This window comes from Phacochoerus africanus, chromosome 14, assembly GCF_016906955.1.
Source record: "Phacochoerus africanus isolate WHEZ1 chromosome 14, ROS_Pafr_v1, whole genome shotgun sequence".
Taxonomy (NCBI): domain Eukaryota; kingdom Metazoa; phylum Chordata; class Mammalia; order Artiodactyla; family Suidae; genus Phacochoerus; species Phacochoerus africanus.
The window spans coordinates 8007131-8030466 of NC_062557.1; the positions used below are offsets into that span (position 1 = coordinate 8007131).

The 23336-nt window shown below is 46.4% G+C and overlaps 1 protein-coding gene and 1 non-coding gene across 4 annotated transcripts in view; one reads left to right on the plus strand and one right to left on the minus strand.

Annotated features, from left to right (window-relative positions):
• The window catches only part of SLC39A11 (solute carrier family 39 member 11), a 369112-nt gene that overhangs the window by 178356 nt on the left and 167420 nt on the right, over nucleotides 1-23336 (plus strand). The gene's annotated exons all lie outside the window — the stretch shown is intronic.
• On the minus strand, nucleotides 19717-19823 carry LOC125115392 (U6 spliceosomal RNA). The gene has a single exon (XR_007132099.1). It is a non-coding gene; the product is annotated as a U6 spliceosomal RNA (small nuclear RNA).

Below are 23336 nucleotides of genomic sequence, written 5' to 3' on the forward strand. Positions count from 1 at the left end.
CCTTCTATCCTTTTTCTTTTCTTTCCTACCCTTTCCTTCCTTCCTTCCTTCCTCTCCCTCCTTCCTCTCTCTCTTTCTTTCATGCATTAAATCCAGCACCATTCTGGAAAAGATTTTCCTTCCCCCATCAAATTATTGTGGCACCTTTGTTGGAAATCTGCTGACCGTCTGAGCGTGCGGGGGACTGCAGGCTGGGTCTATGGATCTAGACGGGCTGGGCCGAGGGTCCGAGTCGCTTTGGCCAACGGCCGATGGCATTGTGCCTCCCCCGAGGCAGTGTGGCTGGAGCCTGGCAGGGACTCTTCAGCTGCTGCCAGCTTCCTCTCAGCCCAGGTGCCCCCGATTCTTGGAGATGGCAGGGAACAGGACACGTGCGGGCTGACAGAGATCTTAGGGCAGCTCTGCGAGCTCCTTGGCTTCCATGCTTTCGAAGCATTGCTTCCAGGGTTCACAAATGCAGTCAGTTGCCTCCCACCTGAACTTGGACGTCCCCGTTCTGGAGCTGAGAGGGCCTTCCCCGGCCCCTCCTCTTGCCTCGTCCTCGCATCTCCTCGCTGTGGTACCTTGTCCTCCTCACTGTAGACTCGTGAGCGGTTGTGCTCTGCCCTTGTTACTTAGGCCCCAGGAGAACCCCCCAGTTGAGGGGCCTGGCCACAGAGTGCTGCCCAACCACATAGGAGAGGACCCTGGAGGCAGAGGTGCGATTTCAGTCTCCCCACCCTGCCTGCCTCTCGGCATCCTCGCTTCTCCATGCAGACGTGGCTTAGCAGTCAAGCCAGATCTGCCCGGGGAGCTTTCTGTCTCATTCAGAGCAGCCACCTCCTGGTGTTGGGGAGCTGTTGAGTCAGAGGGGCAGGCTTGTTAGAAATAAAGTGGTGTCATTATCAGTCTTTGCAGCTTTTCTCCAGATTCGGTGCCCAGCAGCTGCCAAGTCAGTGTTTCTGACAGTTCGTAATTGAACTTCCACCATGGGACAGGCTCCGTCTAAGAATCACTGAGAAGTGGCTTTATTTGGTTGGTAATTTATTTATTCTCGTTTCCCACGTGTATTTGCTTGCCTTCTCTCTGTCTGATCCCATATATGCATGCAGCAGCCAGGATTGTCGGGCCGGGACCTGAAGGCGATGCTGGGTCCCCTGTGACTCTGGCAGAAAGGCAGACACAGAGCAGGGCTCGCCGAGGAGGACGGTGACTCTCGTTCCTTTGATGAATGCAGCAAGGGTCAAAGGGGGGTTGCAGGGCTTTGTTGGTGGGGTTTTTTTTAACCTGAAAATAAGAGCTGTGCAAAAATACAGCACAAGCACAACATTCTCTTTGACGTTCCCTTTCTCTTTTTAAATTCTGGCTTTCTTTATTAAAAAATTTTTATTATAGTTGATTTACAGTGTTCTGTCAATTTCTGTTGTACAGCAAAGTGACCCAGTTATGCATGCATATATATATACATTCTTTTTTTCACATTATCCTCCATCATGTTCCATCAGAAGTGACTAGATCTAGTTCCCTGTACTATACAGCAGGATCTCATTGCTTATCCACTCCAAAGGCAATACCTTGCATCTGCTAACCCCAAACTCCCAGTCCATTCCCCGCCCCCGGCAACCACAAGTCTGTTCTCCAAGTCTGTGAGTTTGTTTCCTTTCTGTAGGTCGGTTCATTTGTGCCATGTATTAGATTCCAGATAGAAGTGACATCATGTGCTATTTGTCTTGCTCCTTCTGACTTACTTCCCTTTTCATGTTTTGGTGGAGAATTCATGGCATCCTTTGCAACCAGCGTGTGATGTTTTGTGACGTGATCACTTTCCTTATGCTGCTCTTGTCTCAGTCTGGCTGGTCTGTACTTGGCATCCTGAAATGTACGTCACTTTTTTTTTCCGACCTCCCCATTAACCAGGGCGAATGGAATTTGAGGGCCTCAGCTCCGGAACATGGTCTGTGTTTTTCTTGCGCTGTTTCATTTACTTCCACATGTTGTTATTTAAGGGAACAAGGGGGCTTTCACCACCACAACTGTCCGTCCAAGGGCCTGCTAGGTGGAGCCAGCCAATGAGTGTAAGCCAGACCTGCACAAGACCTCACCTGTGGACTTCCAGTGCTGGAGGTGGTCCTTAGGTGCAAATTAACTTCGGGGAAGGTCAAATCCACTTGTAAATTGGGTTCTTTTTCTGAATGCTTCTGAACGCTTTCTGAAGTCAGTTGTGGGTCATGAATACCTCCAAATTCCATGGTATCCGTTTTAAAAAATACTTTGCTTTGTAGTTCCCACTATGGTGCAATGGCATCGGCGGCATCTCTGCAGCGCCAGGACAAAGGTTCGATTTCCTGGCCCAGCACAGTGCATTAAGGGATCCAGCGTTGCCATAGCTGTGGCGTAGGTTGCAACTGCGGCTCGAATCTGATCCCTGGCCCAGGAACTCCATATGGCAAAAAAGAAAAAAAAAAATCTTTTTGCCTTTTTGAAACAGACTTTTTCAAATCCATTCCAAAAGATTTTTTTCTAATCCTGGCATTTGCGGAATGCAGGCTTCCTGTTTCATCTCCATGATCTTCCTTGCTGTCCCTTGGATTTGTCCCTTTTTTTTTTTTTTTTTCCTGCTGCATTGTGACTTAAAATATTTTTTTCCCCTGGGAGGTTTTATGTATAAGATTCTGCCTTCATCTTTAAATGCTGCTGGTGCAAATGAGCAGCTCTCAGATCCTCAGTGATATGGAAATGCCTCCTACTGGTTCCATTATACAGGTTTTCCTGTTCATTCCTTCATTGATTTATTCAGTAAAGAGTCACTGAGCATCTCCTCTGTGTCTGGTATTGGTGATGTGACAATTAAATGAATTGACAATCCCCCTTGCACTCCTAGAGCTTGCACTCGTACGGGGGAGTGCTAAGGATAAGCAGTGGGAAAAGGCAGAAGCTGTGGGAATTAGATGGCACTGAGTAATGGGGAGAAAAATTAAGCCAGCAAGGGAGTGTTGGGGGGTGTCGATGTTTTAAATGGGATGCTGAGATTATATGCAGTGAAGATGGCCTGTGAGGAAGGGCCTGCGGGAGGTAAGGAGACAAACCAGGGCCGTACCAGAAGCACAGGGAAAAGCTCTGAGACAGGAGCAAGCTTGGTGTGTTCAAATAGGACATAGGCCCTTGGGGCTGGAAGTTTGCGTATTTTCCTGAAGTAGTTAAAGAAAATATGGTTGACCCTTGGACAATGCAGAGATTAGACCCTCCTCACAGTTGAAAATCTGGGTATAACTTAGAGTAGACCCTCTGTATCCGTGGCTCCTCCATACCTGCGATTCCTCCAAATTCGAGATTTCGCAGCATCCAAAGTTCCTCCATATTCGAGGTTCCTCCATATCCGCGCTTCGTCAGCCGCGGATGGTGCGATGCTGCAGTATTTGCTGTTGAAAAGGATCCGAGTATAGATGGACCTGCGCGGTTCAAAGCCTTCTTGTTCAGGGATCAGCTGTGTGCTAACAGGCTGGCTTTTTTACAAGAAATCTCCAAGACAAGTGACGCCCTTTCTACCTTTTCCCAAAAGCTGAACCTGTAGATGTGACGGAGTTACCATGTTTCCAAGAGCTTTGATTATTGCCAGGGATCGGCCTTGGCTCTGCAGAGGAAGGAGCACCTTGTGCTGTTTTCGAAGTGAAGACAAAGCCCTGTCCGGTCACCTGCCCTCGGTATGAAAACACCAGCCCGCCACGAAGCAGAATAAAGCACACTTGTCTTGGGGCTCTGTCTGTCCAAATCCATCACGACTCCATGCCGTGAGTCTGCTGGGCTCCCAGTAGGGGCCAGCGGCTAGAAAAATCCCTTCCACCGAAAATTACCTGCAGTTTTTCTCTGTGCCCAGCTGCAGATTTTTCTTCCACCCTAATTGTCTTTCATGAATAATAGGAAAAAATTAATTGGTGGGCTTCCACTGAGCATCATACTCCAATTACAAATAAAAGATTTGTATCTCCCTTCCCCCTCTTTCCTCATTTTAACATGACACTGACCAGAGGGAAAATGATGGTCTCTGAGGGGCTAATTGCCTGCCCTTCAAAGGAGTCAGAGAAATGGGCCTGATTATAAAGGCATCAATAATTTTGCCTTGTGAATTATTGTTCAAAGACCCAGTGTGATAGGTGATTACAAAGCGATGGCTTTAAGAGAGGAGAGAAGTGGAAGCAAACTAGAAAAGAGGGCGAGAGACACACACAATTATGTTGGAAAGACGTGAATGATTATCTCAAAGCTTTTTCTCCCATCTTCCCTCGAAACACATACCAGCTTTTTTCAATACAACTTGAGAGACTTGCACGTCTTTTTCGTGATCTTCTAAAGTATGTGCATTGCTGCCCTTTATTGAGATGCTGATGCTTTTGAATCTTTTGGAAAGGTGGCACTTAATTAGGTCGTATGTAAACCAAGTGGGACACGAACTCACGTTCTGCAGGTCCTCTTGGTCACCTCATCACTGAGGACCTGCACGTGCTGGGTGCCTGGCTGGGGCCAGGGGGCTGGTTGCATGGCTGTGGGCACAGGGACATTGCAAAGGTCCTATAGGCTCTACGTTTGGTGAGTGTGCCCCCGTTAGCACTGTGTTCTAACAAGCACAGTCCACCATTTGCAACTTAACCACAAGCTCCCCTGGCTCTTCTCTACTCGACTTTGGTTTTGAGGTCAGGGGACGTCAGCCCCGGGTAAGAAGTATTTGACTACTGCCCACTTCTCTCTGTCAGTGTTCCACAGTAGCTCTTTAGTTGTTTATTATTATTGTTTTTGGGCATCCCTCAGTAGGCAGACGTTCCCAGGGCAGGGATCGAACAGCGGTCACAACGCCCAATCCTTAATTGCTAGGCCACCAGGGATCTCTTGAGTGGTTTATTATTTATTCAACCATCGCAATCCAACTGTGTTTCTACCTGGACATAGTATAACGCAGTGATGTCTCCAGAGAACAAAAAAGAAAAATGCCAGGTTTAAGTCACCAAAGGAGGTGCTAACACAGTAGCCGCAAAAGTGCCCTAAGGAAAAAGGAAGGAAATGAGTCGGGAAAGAAACTGACTCCAGGATAGATAATCCTGAATACTTGAACACAAGGCACATGGATGTAGGAGGACAGACACACGCATGGCTCTGTGTGTGTGTGTGTGTGTGTGTGTGTCCATGTGCGCATGCGTGCTCTGGTGGGCAATACATGTGCGTGGAAAGGAAGGAATGGAGGATTGTGGAGCATTTGGCATCACTGGGTTTGAATCACTTTTTGCTTTAAAACTCTGCCTCACTTTGCAGATTTTGCTGGCATTTGCAGGCTGACCTCAGGAGGGTCCAGGATCCCTCTGCCCTCCTAAGAAGTCCTCTAGAGGGTGGCACCTGTGTTCAGACAGGTGCCTCTCACCCAGGACATTATGAAAACTGCATCCGTCTCCTTTGGCGGCTCCCAGGGACGTGAAAAATGCTTCATTCTGCCTGGGTGTAATTGAACTTGGAAGTTTTACCCTGCAGCTTTGCTGGCAAATTCAATAATGATGAATTAAGGGGAATATTTACAGCATTAATGTGAAGAGGATTTAAAATAATGTCTCCAGTTCACTTAATTACATTCCTTGTGGCTTCCCCACCCCCCGTCTTCAAAGTGTTATGCTAGCATCCAGCCTCCTTGCACCAGCTTTTCCTTCTCAAAATAGCTCCCATCCCCTCCTCTCCTCTCCTCTCTCCACAGTGCTTTGCTGTCTCTCTCTCCTCCTGTGTTTGAGGTACCTGCACCCACCTGGGTGTTTGGGGTGTGACGTTTCCTCCCTCCCCCCAGTTTATTCAACCTGCAGCCACTGTAACATCCCTAGTCTTATTTAGGGCATCCAATAATTAGACTATATTTTCAGTGGAAAGAATTGGAGGTGACCGAATCCCGAACCCCACCATCTGGGTCCTGTTTTTTTGGTCCAGAGTCAGGTGGGAGTCCTTCTCCTCGGGGAAGGGCAAGGGCAAGGGTTGGGGTCTTTGCTCATATGGCCAATGCACACAGATACCCTGAGAAGGCACCACATCCTCCCGCTCCCCCCCCACCAGGAGCACTTCTGCTCCTTTGTCAGTGGCTCTGTCTCTCTTCTCAGAATTAGCGCTGGTGGTTTTTCTCAGGAGCAAGTTGTTTTGTTTGTTTTTGTTTTGTTTTAAAGGGCTGTACCTGTGGCATATGGAAGTTCCCAGGCTAGGGGTTGTATCTGAGCACAGCTGCCAGCCTACGCCACAGCCATAGCAACGCCAGATCTGAGCCACATCTGCGACTTGTGTTGCAGCTTGTGGCAACGCCAGATCCTTGACCCACTGAGCGAGGCCAGGGATCGAACCCACATCCTCATGCTTACTGATATTAGTTGGGTTCTTAACCCACTGAGCCACAATGGGAACTCCCTCAGGAGCAAGGTTCTGAAGGTGATAGACACCTCATTTTTTTTTTTTCTGGGCCAGTAATTTCTGGCTCCTGTATCAGCTCCTTCACCTGCCCAAGGGGAGGAATTTCTAGGACCTTGAGTTACCAAGCAGGCAGGTCTTCCCCTTTCTCCCAGTGTGAGGTTTGCTCAGCATCCTGTACTGCCTTGGAAAGAGATGCCCAGTTCTTCCTCCTCTGAGCACCCAGCCTGGCTGTGGAGGGAGCTCTCCCACCCTTCAGGTGCAAAATTGGGTCTTAGAGGGTGAGCAGGGATGGCCTGCCTCCGTCGGGGAATGCAGAGTGGACTTGGGATTTTTCTCTCTGCTTTGGAGCAAAAACCATCCGTGTTCATCTCTGCCAGAGGCTTGCTTCAACGTTTCAGTGTTATTTCTCACCACTCTCTTCTTGTTCCACTGTCAACTGTCAAGACTTCATCGCAACTTCGGGGTTTTGTCTTGATTTAAAAAAAAAAAAAAAGAGCTTGTAGTTGAAAGCGAGGGAAACCCATTTCAGACTAGCCAGAGGGCAAAAGGGGACTGCCTTTTAAGGACGTAAAAGCCAAGGGTGGTGCGGTCAGCTGGGCCTCGTAGGCACTGAAATTAGGAAGTGTGAAGCTGATGGCTCCTGTTTATTCACTCTCCTCTGCCTCCCCACCAAAGCCTCTCACTTCTGCTTTCCTTCTGCTTTCTTCACTCTGCACATCTGCTTTGCCAGCTAGAAGGGCTACCCCACAGCTCCTGGTTCACAGCTGCATCCTCAGTTCAAGAGAACAGTGGAGTCTGAGAATCTGGTGGAGTTGGTGAGAGGTACCTGCCTGGTCCAGGTGACCACACCTGGGGAGCCTGGTAGAGCACACATATATCCCAGGCTCTCCTGAATAGGGGATGTCACCCTCAGAGGGTGTGACTTGGGTGTGGACCCACCCTAGAAGATCTATAAACCCCAGGCTCCAGCTCCCTTCACCTCCAGGGCTGTCTTCTGGGTTGGGGTCACCTGCCTCCCCTGTCCCCAGCCCCAGCATCTAGATGGGGGCAAACCCGCTCTCTCAGTTGACCCACCTGTAGACCTCCCAGTGGTAGGCATCATCTCTGAAGCCAGGGAAGAGGGACGGCTGAGGATTGGGGGGATAATTAGGAGAAGGGTATTATAGGCTCATTAGCAGGCAAACCTTTTCCACTTAAAAGATATGTGAGACTGCAAAATGATACTTCAGACCAAGCAATAGCAGCATTATCCTCCCCGAGTCACTTTACAGTTAATCAAAAACCTACAGGAGAGTGTGGCCCAAGGAGGAGGGGAGGGAGGGGTCTCTCTGCACCTGGACAGCCTCTGGGCCTGCGTGGGACCAGCCTCTTGGCTGCTTCCTTTGCTTTGGCTTTGATCCAAGATTGAAAATGGGTGAGTGGTGATTTGGGGGTCTACCCATGATGCTTTGCAAGCACATGAATTGCTTCAGAGCACTCCACTTTTGGAGGTAAAGCAGGAATAATGTCCTGCCTTAGGGCCATCTGACACCCCCCCACACACCCCCTGCCACCGCGGCCAGCAGTTATCCTGAGACCCTTGCAGGTGGATGGAAGGAGGCTGGATAGGAATGTTTATCCCCCTGTACTGCACATGCATTGTCTAAATCCGAGACATTCAGGGAGAACCAGGGCTCTGCTTCTTAGGGAGACATGGGTGGCATCTTCCAAGCCTCTGCGTGGATTGACATTGCAAGCAGGGCGGGTTCCACGTGGGGTCAGGGTTTCTCAGTGTGCACTGCTGACCCCCTATGCTAGAATCACCTCACACAGTGGTTGAAAATGTGGTTCCTTCTCTGCTTTTAACCAAGTTAAATGAACAAGGGAGGCTTCTCAAAGGTGTAGAAAAATTTGCAGGTTCTATTTAGCAAAAAAAGCCAATTGCAAAACCGGATACACTATCATTCCTTTGGGGTAGGGAAAAGGCTGTTGAAAAGGACGTAAATCCTGGCATTAATTGAATCTTTTCTTTCTTTCTGGAGACATGCATTAGAATCCGTGATGCTGGTTACCTAGGGAAGAGAGACGCGGCTGGGGGAGGGACTGCTGGTCTTCATTTCAGCCCTTCCTGTTCTCTTTGCATTTCTAATCACATCTCTACATTACTTTTATGCTTTTGAATGTCAGCAGGATTATCTGGGCAGTAGGATTACACACCCTTTTCGTTTCTTCTTTATGCTCTTTTTGTATTAAGAAAATCGATGTTAAAAAATACCATAAAAAAAAAAAAAGAGTCGGATTTCCCGCTGTGGTGCAGCAGGTGAAGGATCTGGTGTCACTGCAGTGGCTCAGGTCACTGCTGTGACTTGGGTTCGATCCCTGGCCTGAGAATTTTCAGATGCCATGGGCACAGCCAAAAAAAAAAAAAAAAAAAGAATCTGACTCCCAATACAGGCTTCTGGGGGCAGGAGCCCAGGGTTCCGCATGTAACATGCACGCAGATATGAGAACATGGGGGAGCAGAATATGCCACCCCCAAACATGCCACTTTGGCACATTGATTATTTGGAACTAAAACCCCTTGAGAAACAGCAGATGCAGCAAGGGCTCTCTGACCTCCCTCTTTCTACCTAAAAACAGGACATAAAATTGCCCATGACAAAGAGGTCTTCTCTGCACCAGCCAGGGCAGAGGGCTCTTCACCTCCAGAGATTCTCATCAGCCCAGAGAAGGCACCGAGAGGAATCTAACAGGCCGGGCTGCAGCAACCCTCATCTTCCATTCATTCCTCCACATGTTGACCTTCCCAGCTTGTCATTCCTAAAGGCCCAACTCTCTTTTCTTTTGTCTTGTCATTTCTCTACAAATTTGTTGTTCTCTGTTAAGGTGCCACATAGGCTGCAAGTTCTGCCTACGCCTCTGAGCTACTCATCGCTGAGTTTCCCCCACGTGCATGCACACTGAACACGCTAATAAGCTCTCTTCATTTTTCTCTCCTGTGAATCTGTCTTTGGCAGTTTCATTTCCAGGGCCCCTGGAGTTCCCATCATGGCTCAGTGGTTAACAGATCCGACTAGGAACCTTGAGGTTTCCGGTTCGATCCCTGGCTTTGCTCAGTGGGTTAGGGATCCGGCGTTGCCATGAGCTGTGGTGTAGGTCACAGACGTGGCTCAGATCCTGCATTGCTGTGGCTCTAGCATAGGCTGGCGGCTACAGCTCTGATTGGACCCCTGGCCTGGGAACCTCCATATGCTGCGGGAGTGGCCCTAAAAGGATAAAAGCCAAAAAAAAAAAAAAGTAATTTCCAGGGCCTCAGCCACAGAACCTACACGGGCAGAGGCAATTTTGGTTTTCCCCTTCCCTGCAAGAATTTGGCTCTTAACTCCAGATTCTTGCAAATGGACTTCGTGACAAATGCCAGGGCCTCCCCTGTCAGTAAGTGCTGTCTGCTGTTTGCTTAACCTCCACAGCTACCACTCAGGGGTGGGAGCCTGGGGCACTTACCTGGGGGTGTCCCCTTCGGATGCACGTGCCTGAGCCTCATCCCCAGCGCTGACTTCCTCCTCGGGGACTGGGGGCAGGGGGAAGCTCTCCCTCTTTTAAAGAGCTCATGTGATTAAGCCAGGCCCGCCTGGCTGATCTCCCTATCATGAGGTCCGTTGTGACTAATCACAGGCATGAAATCCGTTGTGTTAACAGTCCCAGGGGTTAGTATATGAGGTGTGTACACAAGGCAAGGGAGTATCTTGGGTGCTAATTTTAGAATTCTGCACATCACATGGGTGATAAGTGATAGATACTGTTTTTACCATTAATATGGTATTTAGTATGGATTTTTGGTAGAGACTACAGGTACTTTCCTTCTATCCACAGTATTTTCATGTATGCTATTACATGAGTATGGCTTAAAATGTTTATCTCTTATGTTATGTTTCTCTGGTTTGAATGTTAAGGTAATACGAGTCTCATCCAGCGTTGAGCCTTTTGGCTTCTTCTTCCTTTCTTACCCCCATTAATTCTTGGAAACAGTCTCAGATTGAGATTATTTATTCCTTGATAACAGATAGAAATACACTAATGGGGGGAAAAAAAAAAAAAAAGCTTTTCTGGAGTTCCCGTTGTGACTCAGCAGCCTAAGGATCCAACATTGTCTCTGTGAGGATGTGGGTTTGATCCCTGGCCTTGCTTCGTGGGTTTAAGATCCAGCATTGCTACAAGCTGCCGCATAGGTGCAGCTGCAGTTTGGATCCGGTATAGTCATGGCTGTGGTGTAGGCCTCAGCTGCAGCTCTGATTCAACCCCTAGCCCAGAAACTTCCATATGCCACAGGTACTGTCGTGAAAAGAAAAAGAAGAAAAAAGCTTTTCCTCTACTCTTAAGTTCTGTGTATGAGGCCTGTGAATTAAACTGACCAAAGACAGATTAACAGGAGAAAAGTATATAATTTTAATTTTTTAATTTTATGTGCATGAGCGCTCCACAGAAAAGAAAGGAAAAACCAAAGAAAGATTTGACCTTGAGAGCTTATTTTACCATTTAACAAAGGGCAGTAAATTGTGGAGAAGTCACTAGACAAAGAAGGAAGATTTGGGACTTCTAGGGGCCATAAATTGTGGAAAGATAAATATATGGGGGAAACTAATGGTAGATAAGGGTTCTTAGCAAGCTTTGCTTTTCAGACTCAGGTCACCTCTGGTGTTTGCCTCTTCCTGGTACAGGGAAGGGAGACACCTTTACGAGTGAAAATTTATGTCACCTTTACAAAGGGACGTTTATGCCCTGCTTTTAGGCAGAAAGGGAGAGGGCATCGTGTCCCTTCTGTGTCTGCTGTTTCTCAGTTGCCTTAAGTTCAGAATAATCCATATGCCATAACGGTATATTTAAAGATGGCATATTCTGATCCCCTTCCATATTTTTACACTGATACCATCTCGCGTCTAATGTGTTTGTGTGTACATGTGTGCAGGGCTGTGTTGTCCAGCAGGCCAGAGGCTCTTAACCTTGGAGGCGTGCTGTGAGTGTTGGCCTTGTCCAAGATTCATCCTGCTTCTCCACGTTTTATATTGTCCTTTTTAAATGCCATGCATTTTCTTCCTTTATGTAAAAAAACTTTTTCTGGGCTGATTGATTTTTCTATATCTCTCACCCCCCCACCTTTATTTGTTTGGAAGTATTTAATTCGGTTTTCTTTTTTGGTGTGGCTACTTTTACTTTTTTAACATGCGTAGCTGACCTAATGACATTCGAAATTAATCAGCATCTCTACCCTTGTCCCTAGCAATTGAAGGACCGTAGAATGTTTTACCTTGGTTTACCCCATTGTCTTCCATGTTATTTTTCTAATATTTTAGTTGTGGCTTTTTTTTTGCTACCTCCAAATTAGTCACTAGTATTGTTATTTTGTTTGTTTGTGTATTTGTTTGTCTTTTTAGGGCTGCATCTGCGGCATGTAGAAGTTCCCAGGTTAGGGATCGAATTGGAGCTGTAGCTGCTGGCCTACACCACAGCTGCAGCAACACGGGATCCGAGCCTCATCTGTGACTTACACCACAGCTCATGGCAACGCCGGATCCCTAACCCACTGAGCAAGGTCAAGGATGGAACCCATGTCCTTATGGATACTAGTTGGGTTCTTTACCACTGGAACTCCCAGTATTGTTATTTTTTAAAAAATTTCTTTTTGACCATGTCTGCAGCGTATAGAATTTCCCGGGCCAGGGTTGGAACCCACACCACAGCAGAGACAATGCCTGATCCTTAACTGCTAGACCACTGGGGAACTCTGCATTGTTATTTTTTTGATAGATTGTATGTTTTAGAGAAGTTTTAGGTTCACAGCAAAATTGAACTAAAGGCGCAAAGATTCCCCATGTACGCCCCCCCCCACACTCATAGTCTCTATTAGTAACGTTACCCATCAGGCGAATACATTCGTTACAACTGACGAACCTGCTCGGACACATCATTATCGCGCCAAGTCCAGAGAGTACATTAGGGCTCATTCTCGGTGTTGTACAGTCTGTAGGTCTAGACAGACGTATAATGACATGTCTCCACCGTTATCATGCAGAGTATTTTCACTGCCCTAAAAATCCTCCAAGTTCCTGCTACTCACCCCTTCCTCTCCGCTTCTCCCAGCGACCCCTCATCTCTTTGCCGTTTCCATAGTTTCGCCTTTTCCAGAATCATATAGTTGGAATCATTGGTTCCTCCCTGGCTTTTCCTGGCTTGATAGAGTCTTTAGAGCTGGAATGTTGCCTTGTTTGGATGGGCCATAGTTTTCTTTATCCATTCACCTACTACAGGATATCTTGGTGGCTCCCAGGTTTTGGCAGTTAGGAATAAAGTGGCTGCACACATTTCTGTGCAAGTTTTTCCCTCTTTTGAGGAACTGCCAAGGAACAGGATTGCTGGATCCTGTGGTAAAAGTATATGTTTAGTACGAAACCCCCAAACTGTCTTCCAAAGTGGCTGCACCCTTTCCAGTTCCCAGCAGCAGTGAAGGAGGGTTCCCGCTGCTCCACATGCTCATTTGTGTTTTGTGCCATCAGTGTTCTGGATTGGGGCCATTTTAATAGATGTGTAATGGTATCTCGTTGTCTTAATTTGCATTTCCCTGGTGACATATCACAGGGAACATCTTTTCGTATGATTGTTTGCCATATGTCTGTTTTCCTTTGTGAGGTCTCTGGCCCTTGTTTTAGTTGGGTTGTTATAGTTGACTTTTAAGAGTTCTTGATGTATTTTGGATAAGCGTCTCTTATCAGATGTGTCCTTTGCAGAGATGTTCTCCTAGTCTTTGACTTGTCTTCTCATTTTTTCTTTTTCCTCTTTTTTTTTTTTTTTTTTTTTTTTTGCTTTTTAGCGCCGCACCCACGGCATGTGGAGGTTCCCAGGCTAGGGGTCGAATCAGAGCTACAGCTGCCGGCCTACACCACAGCCACAGCAACGCCAGATCCAAGCTGCATCTGCACCCTACACCACAGCTCATGGCAACGCTGGATCCTTAACCGACTGCTGAGGCCAGGGATTGAACCCTCATCCTCAAGGTTCCTAGTCACATTCGTTAACCACTGAGGCACGAGGGGAACTCCAGACTTGTCTTCTCTTTTTTGATACTGTGTTTTGCAGAGCAGAAGTTTTTCATTTTAATGAACTAGCTTATCAATTATTATTACTCTTTATACTGCTAATTAGATCAAGTAGTTGCTTCTGCTTTCCAACATGTAGCTGATTTCTCTGTTCACTGTTGCTCTTGCTTTGCACTCCTTCCTGGAGTGTCTTTTATTCTTCCTTTAATATTTTTTCACTTAGGATCCAGGGAAGCAAAATCTCCATCTTATGTAAAAATGCCTTTTTTTTGCTCTGACTCTTGAAATAAAAATTGAGTTGCATTTAAATTTCTAGGTTGACAGACATGTTTATTGCCTTTAGCACACTGACATTGTTATTCCGTATTATTCCACTTACACTGCTTCCATCAGACTAAAGAATTGTGTTATGTGTTATCTCTTCCCTGTAAGCATCATAAAAATGTATGTGCCAGCAGTCTCCTCTCAGTTTTCTGGTTGCTTATACTTTTTTCATTTGTTTTGGTGTATTTTATCTTCAGCATGATTTAGCTTTGTGTGTGTGTGTGTTTGTACTTTTTTTTGCCTCAGACTTGGAATGCTCTTTTAATCTGATTACTCACTTATTATTATTACTGGAAAGTTTATTTAGTAATCATCTCTTCAAATTTTCCTCTCATATTCTTTTTTTTTTTTTTTAGGGCCGAACCCAAGGGATATGGAAGTTCCCAGGTTAGTGGTCAAATCGGAGCTATGGCTTCCGGCCACAGCCGTAGCCATAGCAACGCAGGATCTGAGCCGCTTTTGCGACCTGCCCCACGGCTCACGGCAGTGCCGGATCCCTGACCCACTGAGTGAGCACAGGGATCGAACCCGCATCCTCATGCATACTAGTCAGATCTGTTTCTGCTGCACCATGCTGGGAACTCCCTTGCCCTTCATATCCTTTATTTTCTTCTTCTGCAACATTTACTAGAAGTATATTCTGTATTCTTATTTTTCTCCCATGTGCCTTAAACTCTCACCCTTTTATCCCTCTATTCTCTGGTCCATTGATACGTCACTGAGTAGATTCTAACCTACATTTAACTTGTCTGTTGTGTTCTTAAGTGAAATGACTGGAGTTTTTATTTTTCAGTTGTTCTAGTAGGTTCTTGTTAACATGTCTTTGTTACATGTGCTTCTTATGGCTCTCGTTTCTTTTTTTATGTCTTTAATTGCATTAGGTATTTATATATATATTTTTATTGAGGTACAGTTGCTGTACAGTATTACACACATTACAGATGTACAACATAGTGTCTCACAGTTTTTAAAAGCTATACTCCATTTACTTAGTTATTATAAAATATTGGCTCTGTTCCCTGAGTTGTGCAATAGCTCCTTGTAGCTCTCTTATTTTATGCAGACAAATTCGTACCTCCCATTCCTCTATTGCCCCCCTCTTCCCTTGCCCCACTGGTAACCACTCGTTTGTTCTCTGTATCTGTGTGTCTGCTTTGTTTTTGAAATTTTTAAAATTTAATTTAATTTAATTTTTTAGGGCTGCACCCGAGGCATATGGACGTTTCCAGGCTAGGAGTTGAATCAGAGCTGCAGCTGCCGGCCTATACCACAGTCACAGCAACTTCAGATCTGAGCTGTGTCTCTGACCTATACTGCAGGTCATAGCAACGCCAGATCCTTAACCCACCAAGTGGGGCCAGGGATCGAACCCACATCCTCATGAATACTAGCTGGGTTCATTACTGCTGAGCCACAGTGGGAACTCCAGCTTCTTTTTTTTTAAATTATAGTTGATTCACAATATTGTGCCAATTTCTGCTGTAGAACAAAGTGACTCAGTTTGTGTGTGTGTGTGTGTGTGTGTGTGTGTGTACACATATATATTCTTTTTAAAAATATTCTTTTCCATCATGGTCTATCCCAAGAGATTGGACATAGTTTCCTGGACTATATTGCTTCTTTTGGTTATATTCACTTTTTTAGATTCCATGTATAAGTGATAATCAGATGGTATTTGTCTTTCTCTGACTTATTTCACTAAGCATAACACCCTCCAAGTCCATCTGTGGTGTTCTTGCAGATGGCAGAATTTCATTCTTTTCTAGGCTGGGTAGTATTCCATATGTATATCTTCTTTATCCGGTCATCTATTGATATGGACACCTGGGGTCCTTCCGTATCTTGGCAATTGTAGGTAATGTTGCTGCGAACATTGGAGTGCATGTATGTATGTTTTAAATTATATCTTATATAAAGGCCATATGTCTCCTTCTTTCTATGTCCACTGACTCCCATTCACAGTGTCCTGTTTTCTTCTAGACTTTGTAACATTCTAGCACCCATCCTTCTTTAGTGGGCTGCATTTTTCCTTAAGGATCCCCAGGGTCGTGGATCGTGGGAGACTGACCTTCACAGTAGTTTTGCATTTGTTTCTATAAGACCCTTTTGCAAGAATGTGAGCCTGGAACCAGTTTTTTCAGTGATGTCCAGATTGAGGTTTCCCAGCCCACAAAGAAAGCAGACACTCAGCAGTCCGACCTGTTCCACATGTAAGCCAAGGGTTTCATTTTACTTGCATTTTTTTTCCCTCCAGAGACCAGGCAGAAACATATGATTATCTTTTTTTGTCTTTCTCTGCAGCTGGATCGATCTTTTTTTTTTCTCTTGTCCATTCTTCCACCCAGAGCAGAACTGTGTGACTCTTGCATTTATAGAATTTCGCCTCCTGCCTAGTGTGGCACAAGGTCTCATCTTTGTTCCTTGGGGACGGTGACACCCAGAGCCTGTTCTTGGCGGCCTATGAACTGCTTTTCGTGTTTGGCTCTGGTTTCTGGCTTCCCTGTGATTACTAATTTCCTTTCTTTGTTGCAAGCTCAGACGCACACTCGAAACCCTTCTGGTTTGTTTATTTCATCCATCATTTCCGGGTGTCTGCGGAGGAAGAGTTTGGTTTTATCCTCATCTTTAATCTTGCTGGAAACCGACATATCTGGGGCAGAAACTTCAATTTGCAAAACGATCCTGCTTATTTCTTGTCTTTAGTGGTTTGCCAGGTTCTGCCAGGCATCAAGCCATCCTTCAGCCTCACAAAGTCCTTCACAAACTTGTATCTCTTTTCAAGACTTGTGATGTGGCATTTCTGTACATTTGACAAGAAAACGAAAATATAAATGTTCACGATCCTCAAGCCTGCTGCAAGAGCCCAGTTTGGCAGCCAAGGGAGGGAATTTTTGAGTGGCGACTCATTTATAAGTGGTGAGTTCAGTCATGAGTCTTCTGGGTTCTGAGCGTGTATGTTTTCCTGTTGCACCTTGAAGCTTGGAGAAGGCAGGCCTGGGTCGTGGGGCTCCTAGGAGGCGTTTTCCACCTGCATCAAGCATGTTTAGAACCTGTGTTAGGGAACTCATACTGCAGGAGGCAGGGTGGGGCAAGGAGAACTCTTAACCCTTTCATAGTCCGTGGCTCCCTTGGTGAGCAAGAGGCTATTAGATGTCCAGCTTTAGCTGAGCTCAGCCTGCCCAGTAAAGGACAGAGCTACAGGAAAAGCCCACATCCCTTGGTTTACATTCCTCACGGGGTAGATCTTGATCCACTTAAAACAAGATTCTTTGGGGGGGTTCCCATGATGGCTCAGTGGTTAACGAATCTGACCAGCATGCATGAGGTTGTGGATCTGGTCCCTGGCCTCGTTCAGTGGGTTAAGGATCCGGTGTTGCCGTGAGCTGTGGTGTATATAGGTCGCAGATGCAGCTCGGATCCCATGTGGCTGTGGCTGTGGCTGGCAGCTACAGCTCTGATTCGACCCTTAGCCTGGGAACCTCCATATGCAGTGGGTGGAGCCCTAAAAAGACAAAAGACAAAAGACAAAAACCAAAGCAAAACAAGATTCCTTGGGGTGCTAGAAAAAATATATAGATGCTTAGGTTCACCCCTGATTTGCCAAAGTCAGCCCTCTTGTGATGCGGCCAGGGAATAATCTTCCTTTTAAAATTCTCCAGGTGATTCCCAGTCCGATTACAGGGTGAGACTCTCTTCCCTGGAGGAAGTGATCGGAAAGCCAGTGCCTTCCTAAGAGTCTTTTGGGCAAAGAGAATTTCCTTTGAGATGGACAAACAGACAACAGGGCATCTCAGGCTGCTTTGTGCAGGGAGGGAGGTTTGGCTCTGTGCTTCATCAGAAGCCTCTTTGGGGATGATTTTTGTTGAGGGGGTGGGGGAAGATGACGGTTTAAAGCCACCTGGTGGCAAGAAAAGCAAGGGAGGGGGAAAGGCGGGAGGACAATCTAACTCTGCATTAACTTCCTCCCGGTTTGAGTTAAAATGTTGCCTGGGTTTCAATTAACAGAGCACCTTCTTCCACAGCCTCGGTTCATCCCCAATTGCCATGGCAGCAGGCACCCTGCTGGCTAGAGGGCCCCCAATACCTGTCTCTGGCACCAGCGATCCTCCAAGCTCCTCTGAGCCCTGACCTGGCTTCCCTGCAGGCTTGGGGCTGCAGTGGCATCACAGGGCATAGCGTTTGGTCAACAGGGGAGAATTTGCCACTCCAGGGGCTTTCGGGTGGTTAAACCCTACACTCGAATAACTTCAACAGAAGTAGCTCCATCTGGGTCTGGTGTTCTGTTCTTGTTTATGCGCTTTTGGGCTGGATTCAGGAACCATTGGAGTGAAGGCACGGCAGGCTATCCCCGTGAGCAGATCACACCTCCACGCCCCTCCCCTTGGCCGTCACTCACCTGGTGATCCTCGTGTCCCCCTGGAACAGTGTCCTCCCTGTGCCGGGCAGTAGATCTTTGTTGCTTCTCTCTTTCATGTATAGTAGTTGTGTATATGTTAATCCCAACTCCTAATTTATCCCTCCCTTCATATACTTCCCCTTTAGGAACCGTTTGTTTTTGAAGCCTCTGAGTCTGTTTCTGTTTTGTAAATAAGTTCATTTGTATCCTTTTTTTTTAAGATTCCCATTCAGGTGCTATCATATGAGATTTGTCTTTCTCTGTCTGACTGACTTCACTGAGAATGATCATCTCTAGGTCCATTCATGCCAGCGGCAATATTTCATTTTTTTATGGCTGAATAATAGAAAAGACTTCTGACCATTTTCATCCCAAATGATTTTAGGAATGACTCCCTAGGAACCTCCTTTGAGCTTTCTGCTTGTTCCCACGTTCCTGGTTTGGTTACTGGGGGCGATTCTGGCATCTGTCACCCCAAGAGCAATTATAAGGGGAGGAATGTATTTTGCCCCTAAGGCAATGTGTTCCATCTGTGCAAGGCGAGCAAAATGATGATAAGACCCCCATGGGAAGGTCCCCGGTGAACGGTTGGCAAGAAATCTGGACCTGGACTTAGCAAGCTTGGAAGTCCATTCTTAATGGGTTTCCAGTGTGTTTTGCTGGATCCTTTCTCTCCCCTAAGCTCTGTTATCTAGAGGATCAGTCGCACCTGTAGACTCCTGAGCCCTGCCCGTGTCTGCCATGAGTTCTAAGAATCTGTGCTTTAAAAAAATTAAGTATAATTTTCGCAAGTTGTTTAGTGATGTTTCTTTTTCAATTTTATTTTATAATGGTAAGAATACCTAAAGTGAGATCTATCCCTAAGCAAATTGTTAAGTGTACGTACCTTATTGTTGACTGTTGGTACAGTGTGGTACAACAGCTCTCGAGAGCTTGCTCATCTTGCTTAACTGAAACTTTATGCCTTTTGATTCTGGAGACAAAGAAGGTCACCTGCCATATCCGTAAAAATGGAAGTTGTAGCCATCAAGCCATTAGCCACTGCAGCATCCCCCCTCCCCCCAACGAGGTACCTTATGGGGATTCAGGATGAAAAAAATCAGTGCTGGCCCTCGAGATTTAAGGTGCATATCAAAGGAATGATTTCAGTGAGCCCAGACTCAAGCATCTGCCCACACAAAGAAAAGTGCTAAATTCATTTACTTGAGCTGTCTGGTTTTGCTTTAATTAATAGCAATCTTTTAATGTTCTGATAATTAATAGTAATCTTTTTATTTGATGTTCCGACTACTGCTGTTTTGTGTTTGTGTGTGTTCCTTTTTTTTTTTTTTTCCACGAAACTGCCGTACATCCTGGCTTCTCCCTAAGCTATTCAAAATAGTTCCATAGAGCTAGATAGTGGAGAGGCTACCTCCCAGGCTTAAGTCCTCAGCAAGCCTGCTGAATAAAACATAATTCTTAGCTTAAGGTTGTGCTTTTTTTTTTTTTTTTTGTCCTGGTTCACAATCCAGAACACCCTGTTTCAAAAACGTGGACCACTTCACCTGTCCGGGCATCATGCTCGCATAGGGGCCATGCTAGTCTTCTCTGCATCTTTCCAGTTTTGGTAGATGTGCTGCTCAAATGAGCACCAGAATCTGCATTTCGCTCTAGTTCCCTGAAAGGTGATCTTCTGTTGTTTTTGTTTGTTCATTCACTCATCTGTCCATTCACGTTAGCATGCCCAAGTTTGAGAACCACCGCATAAGACTCTAAACTTGGCCTGGGCTCCGTGAGGGTCTTCTCCCATCCAGCTGCTCCCACCTCACACGTGTGGCCTCAGCCTCCCACCTCTCTCTGTGTAACAAGAGGCGCGGTGTGGGTTGAGGATGGCTGGTGCTCCATCTTTCGGCCCTGTGCTCCTCTTTTGCAGTAACAGTAATCTGAACATCCCTCAGAGTCTGTCCTTCTGAAGCCTTCCTTTCCAGGAAGGCATTTCTGCTTTGAGCGGAAACTTGAAAGAGTCCAGAGCTCTTCCCAGCCACATCTCTCCCCCTCTCTGAACCTCTGCAGGGTGGCATTTATTTCCTTCTAGAAACCAAACCATTCTTCAGAACGTCCCTCTTGATCACGAAGTAGGAAGAGCGTGAGAACGTGTGTTCCAGCCTGGCCGTGTCTCTGCTCTGCCCCGTTGAGTCTTCCCATTTCACCAGGCAGAGTCTGCCCTTGAGCAGGAGGGCGACCTCCTTTGTCTCTGCTCTGATTCCACTGGTAAGCCCACTCCATTTGATGTCTCATTTCCTTGACGCCTGCTATCTCAAAACCAATTTCTTTCTTTGCTCTGTTGGCTCGAAGCAAGCTCAGGTCAGCACAGCTACCTTTCCCTGTCCACCTTCCTTCTGACCCAGAGCTTCCAACTCAGAAAGCAGAGGGCTCCAGGATTCAGCCTCCCCACGCTGGGGCCCGAGTGGAGCCCCCTCCCAGGTGGGGTGGGAGGGGAGAGGGCATCTCCGCCTGTGTCCACCGGATCCTGTAGACAATGGCCACCACCCTTTGATGACCCCAAATTCCACCCAAAAAACGGTAGAGAAAGAGAAGTGTGTCCCTTGCTGGGAGCCGCGTTCTATTGGGTTGTTAGTTTTTAGAAACCAATTTTCCTCCTGGGCATTTCCTATTACTTGAGTTTATGGTCAAATCCAGAGAGTAAAGAATCGTACTTATTCTTCCCGGCAATTAGCTGTAGGATGCTATTTCATTAAGCCGTTAAGTTTCAGCTTCCCAGGTGGAATTCTAAAAACCATATACATGTTATATATATACATGCATAATTGAAACACATATGGAACACTGAAGTGTAAATCACCATATGATACATATATGTGTGTGTGTGTGTATATACAATTAAAAAGTTAAATCTGAAAATGGAAATATAATGGCTTAATGAATAGCATCGGATATATTATGCATATGTATAGATCATGTACATATTTATGTATCTATATGTGCCTGTCTATCTCCCCATCTGCCTATATCTGTCTGTAGATCGCAGCTTTTTCTGGATAACCAGCACCCAATGAGCATGCGTCAGGGTTGCTAGAGACCTACTTTGCTCCCATCTCCTTGGTTGTAAACATTTTTGGGGTATTAATGTTAGTCTGAGTAAACTACATTAGATGTGTCAATCCACTGTTTTTAAAAATGAAAGCAAAAGAAAGAAAAAAGTTACTTTGTATTCCAAAGCAAAATAGATGATCTTAAAGGGCAGCAGCCCTCTCCTTTTATTGATGGAAAGTCTTTCTTATCTTCAGCAGCGGTGATCCTTCCTAAGGTTGAAAATGTCAGCAGGATTGTGGAATTTTGAAATTTTCACGTTACAGACAAGGCGAGGAGGGTTGGGATTGAATGGTACTTGAAAATGCTGCTCTAAGTCTCTTGTGATTGAATTTTTTCTCCTCCTCTATGAATCTTCTGCTTTTGGGGGGTTTAAGTGAAGACTGGATTAGATGTACTAGACATGTAAGTGTCACACAAGATCACAGTGGAAACTGCTGAGATGCGGTTTGTGCTACATTTGCTGTGTGCCCAGCAAGGGGGCCCCACACCCCCTCTGGTCTCCTCTTACCTGTCCTTCAGGGTGGGGGTGGGCAGTATTATCCTCCCCATATGGCAAATGTGGAAACTGAGGACCAGGAAATGATGGGATTGAGATGTGAACTTGGGTGGCTGGGGAAGCGGCTCCTTTAAAGTGACTAATCCCAGAGTCTCATCTGGTCCCTGAGAACCGCTCTTCCCGCATCCTTCATCCCTAGTGACCCGGAGAGTCCTCTGTCACTACCTCGCAGGAGAAAGGAAAGAGAAAAGCCTGAAGAGGTGAGAAAAGAAGGAAGGGCCGGAGAGCTGGCCGTGGACTCCCCCTGTCTTGTCTTCCTGGGGCGGACTGGACGCCTGCAGCCAGCCCACCCGCAGCTCAGGCTGTGTCTGCTCTGCCCCCACCTTCCCACGCCCTTCTTTGCTTTGATTGACAGTCCCCCCCACCCCCAAGAGGATCAGGAGAAACTGCCAGCTCGAATTGTAATCTGGGTGTGATCACTTTTGCTAGAGGGGGGGAGGTGGGGGCAAAACTAGCAAACCAGGGCCTTAACTGCCTTGAATTTGGCCCGGTGTGCCTCCCTGGCGATGCCGGCAGATTTTTCTTTCCAGGATCCACTCTCCACCTGCGAGTCCAACTTGGGCAGAAGTTTGCTGTGCTGTGATGTGACTGGTGTTCTTTCTCACTGAGGAGGACACCCAGGTCAGGAGATTGGCCTTTCTTGACTAGTTGGGACCTCGTCCTCAGAGAGTTTTGTTTTTCTGTTTTATTTATTTATTTTTTAACAGCACATGCTGAAGTTTACCTTTGCACTCCGTCTGAAATGTTTTTCCATCCGGTTGATAGCAGGGAAATACTGCTGGGGAAATATTTAGCCAACAGGGAAAACAAACCTTTAGAGACAAACACCTAGCTGCATTTACATAATGTGTAAATTATTTGCATCTCAATGATATGCTAATTGCTCCTTACTTCCAAAGCTGGTGCTGATTGGAAATGAGCCCACCTAACCCATGAATGTCCCTTAGGGCCTGGACATGGCTTAGCCTCTCTAGCTTTATGGGTTACGCTGACTCAGGGCTTCTTCTCTACCTAAGAGAATGCAGGGGTTTCTGTCCCCTGCAGGTTCTCTGTGGCAGAATGCACTTTGTGATGACCTAATCCTCTCCCCCAGAAAAGGGACTTTGCTCACCCTTGAGTGCCATCTGTGCCCACTCCTTCCATGATCTCCTGGAATTTCTTCCAGCTTAGTTAGTAAGCTCCTCTGTTGACCTGTTCCATCCCCACACAATCTCTTGCCATTCTTTATGTGATATTTTGGAATCTGATCAGTGTCTGGGAGTTTTTGGTCTTGGCGAAGCAAAGCTTGCTTTCTAGAAAAGGAGAGGAAGGCAGAGGAGGAGACCTGTGCCCACTTGTCCACACTGCCTCTCTCATATCCTCTTAACCTGCTCTTCTCCAAATAAGCCTTTGGACAGGGTTGCCATGTGAGTGACCAAGGCCCAGGAATGGCCCAGTCAAGAAGATGGGCAGCTTTCATGGGCAGAGTGGTTAATCTGGTCACAACTTGGGCCAG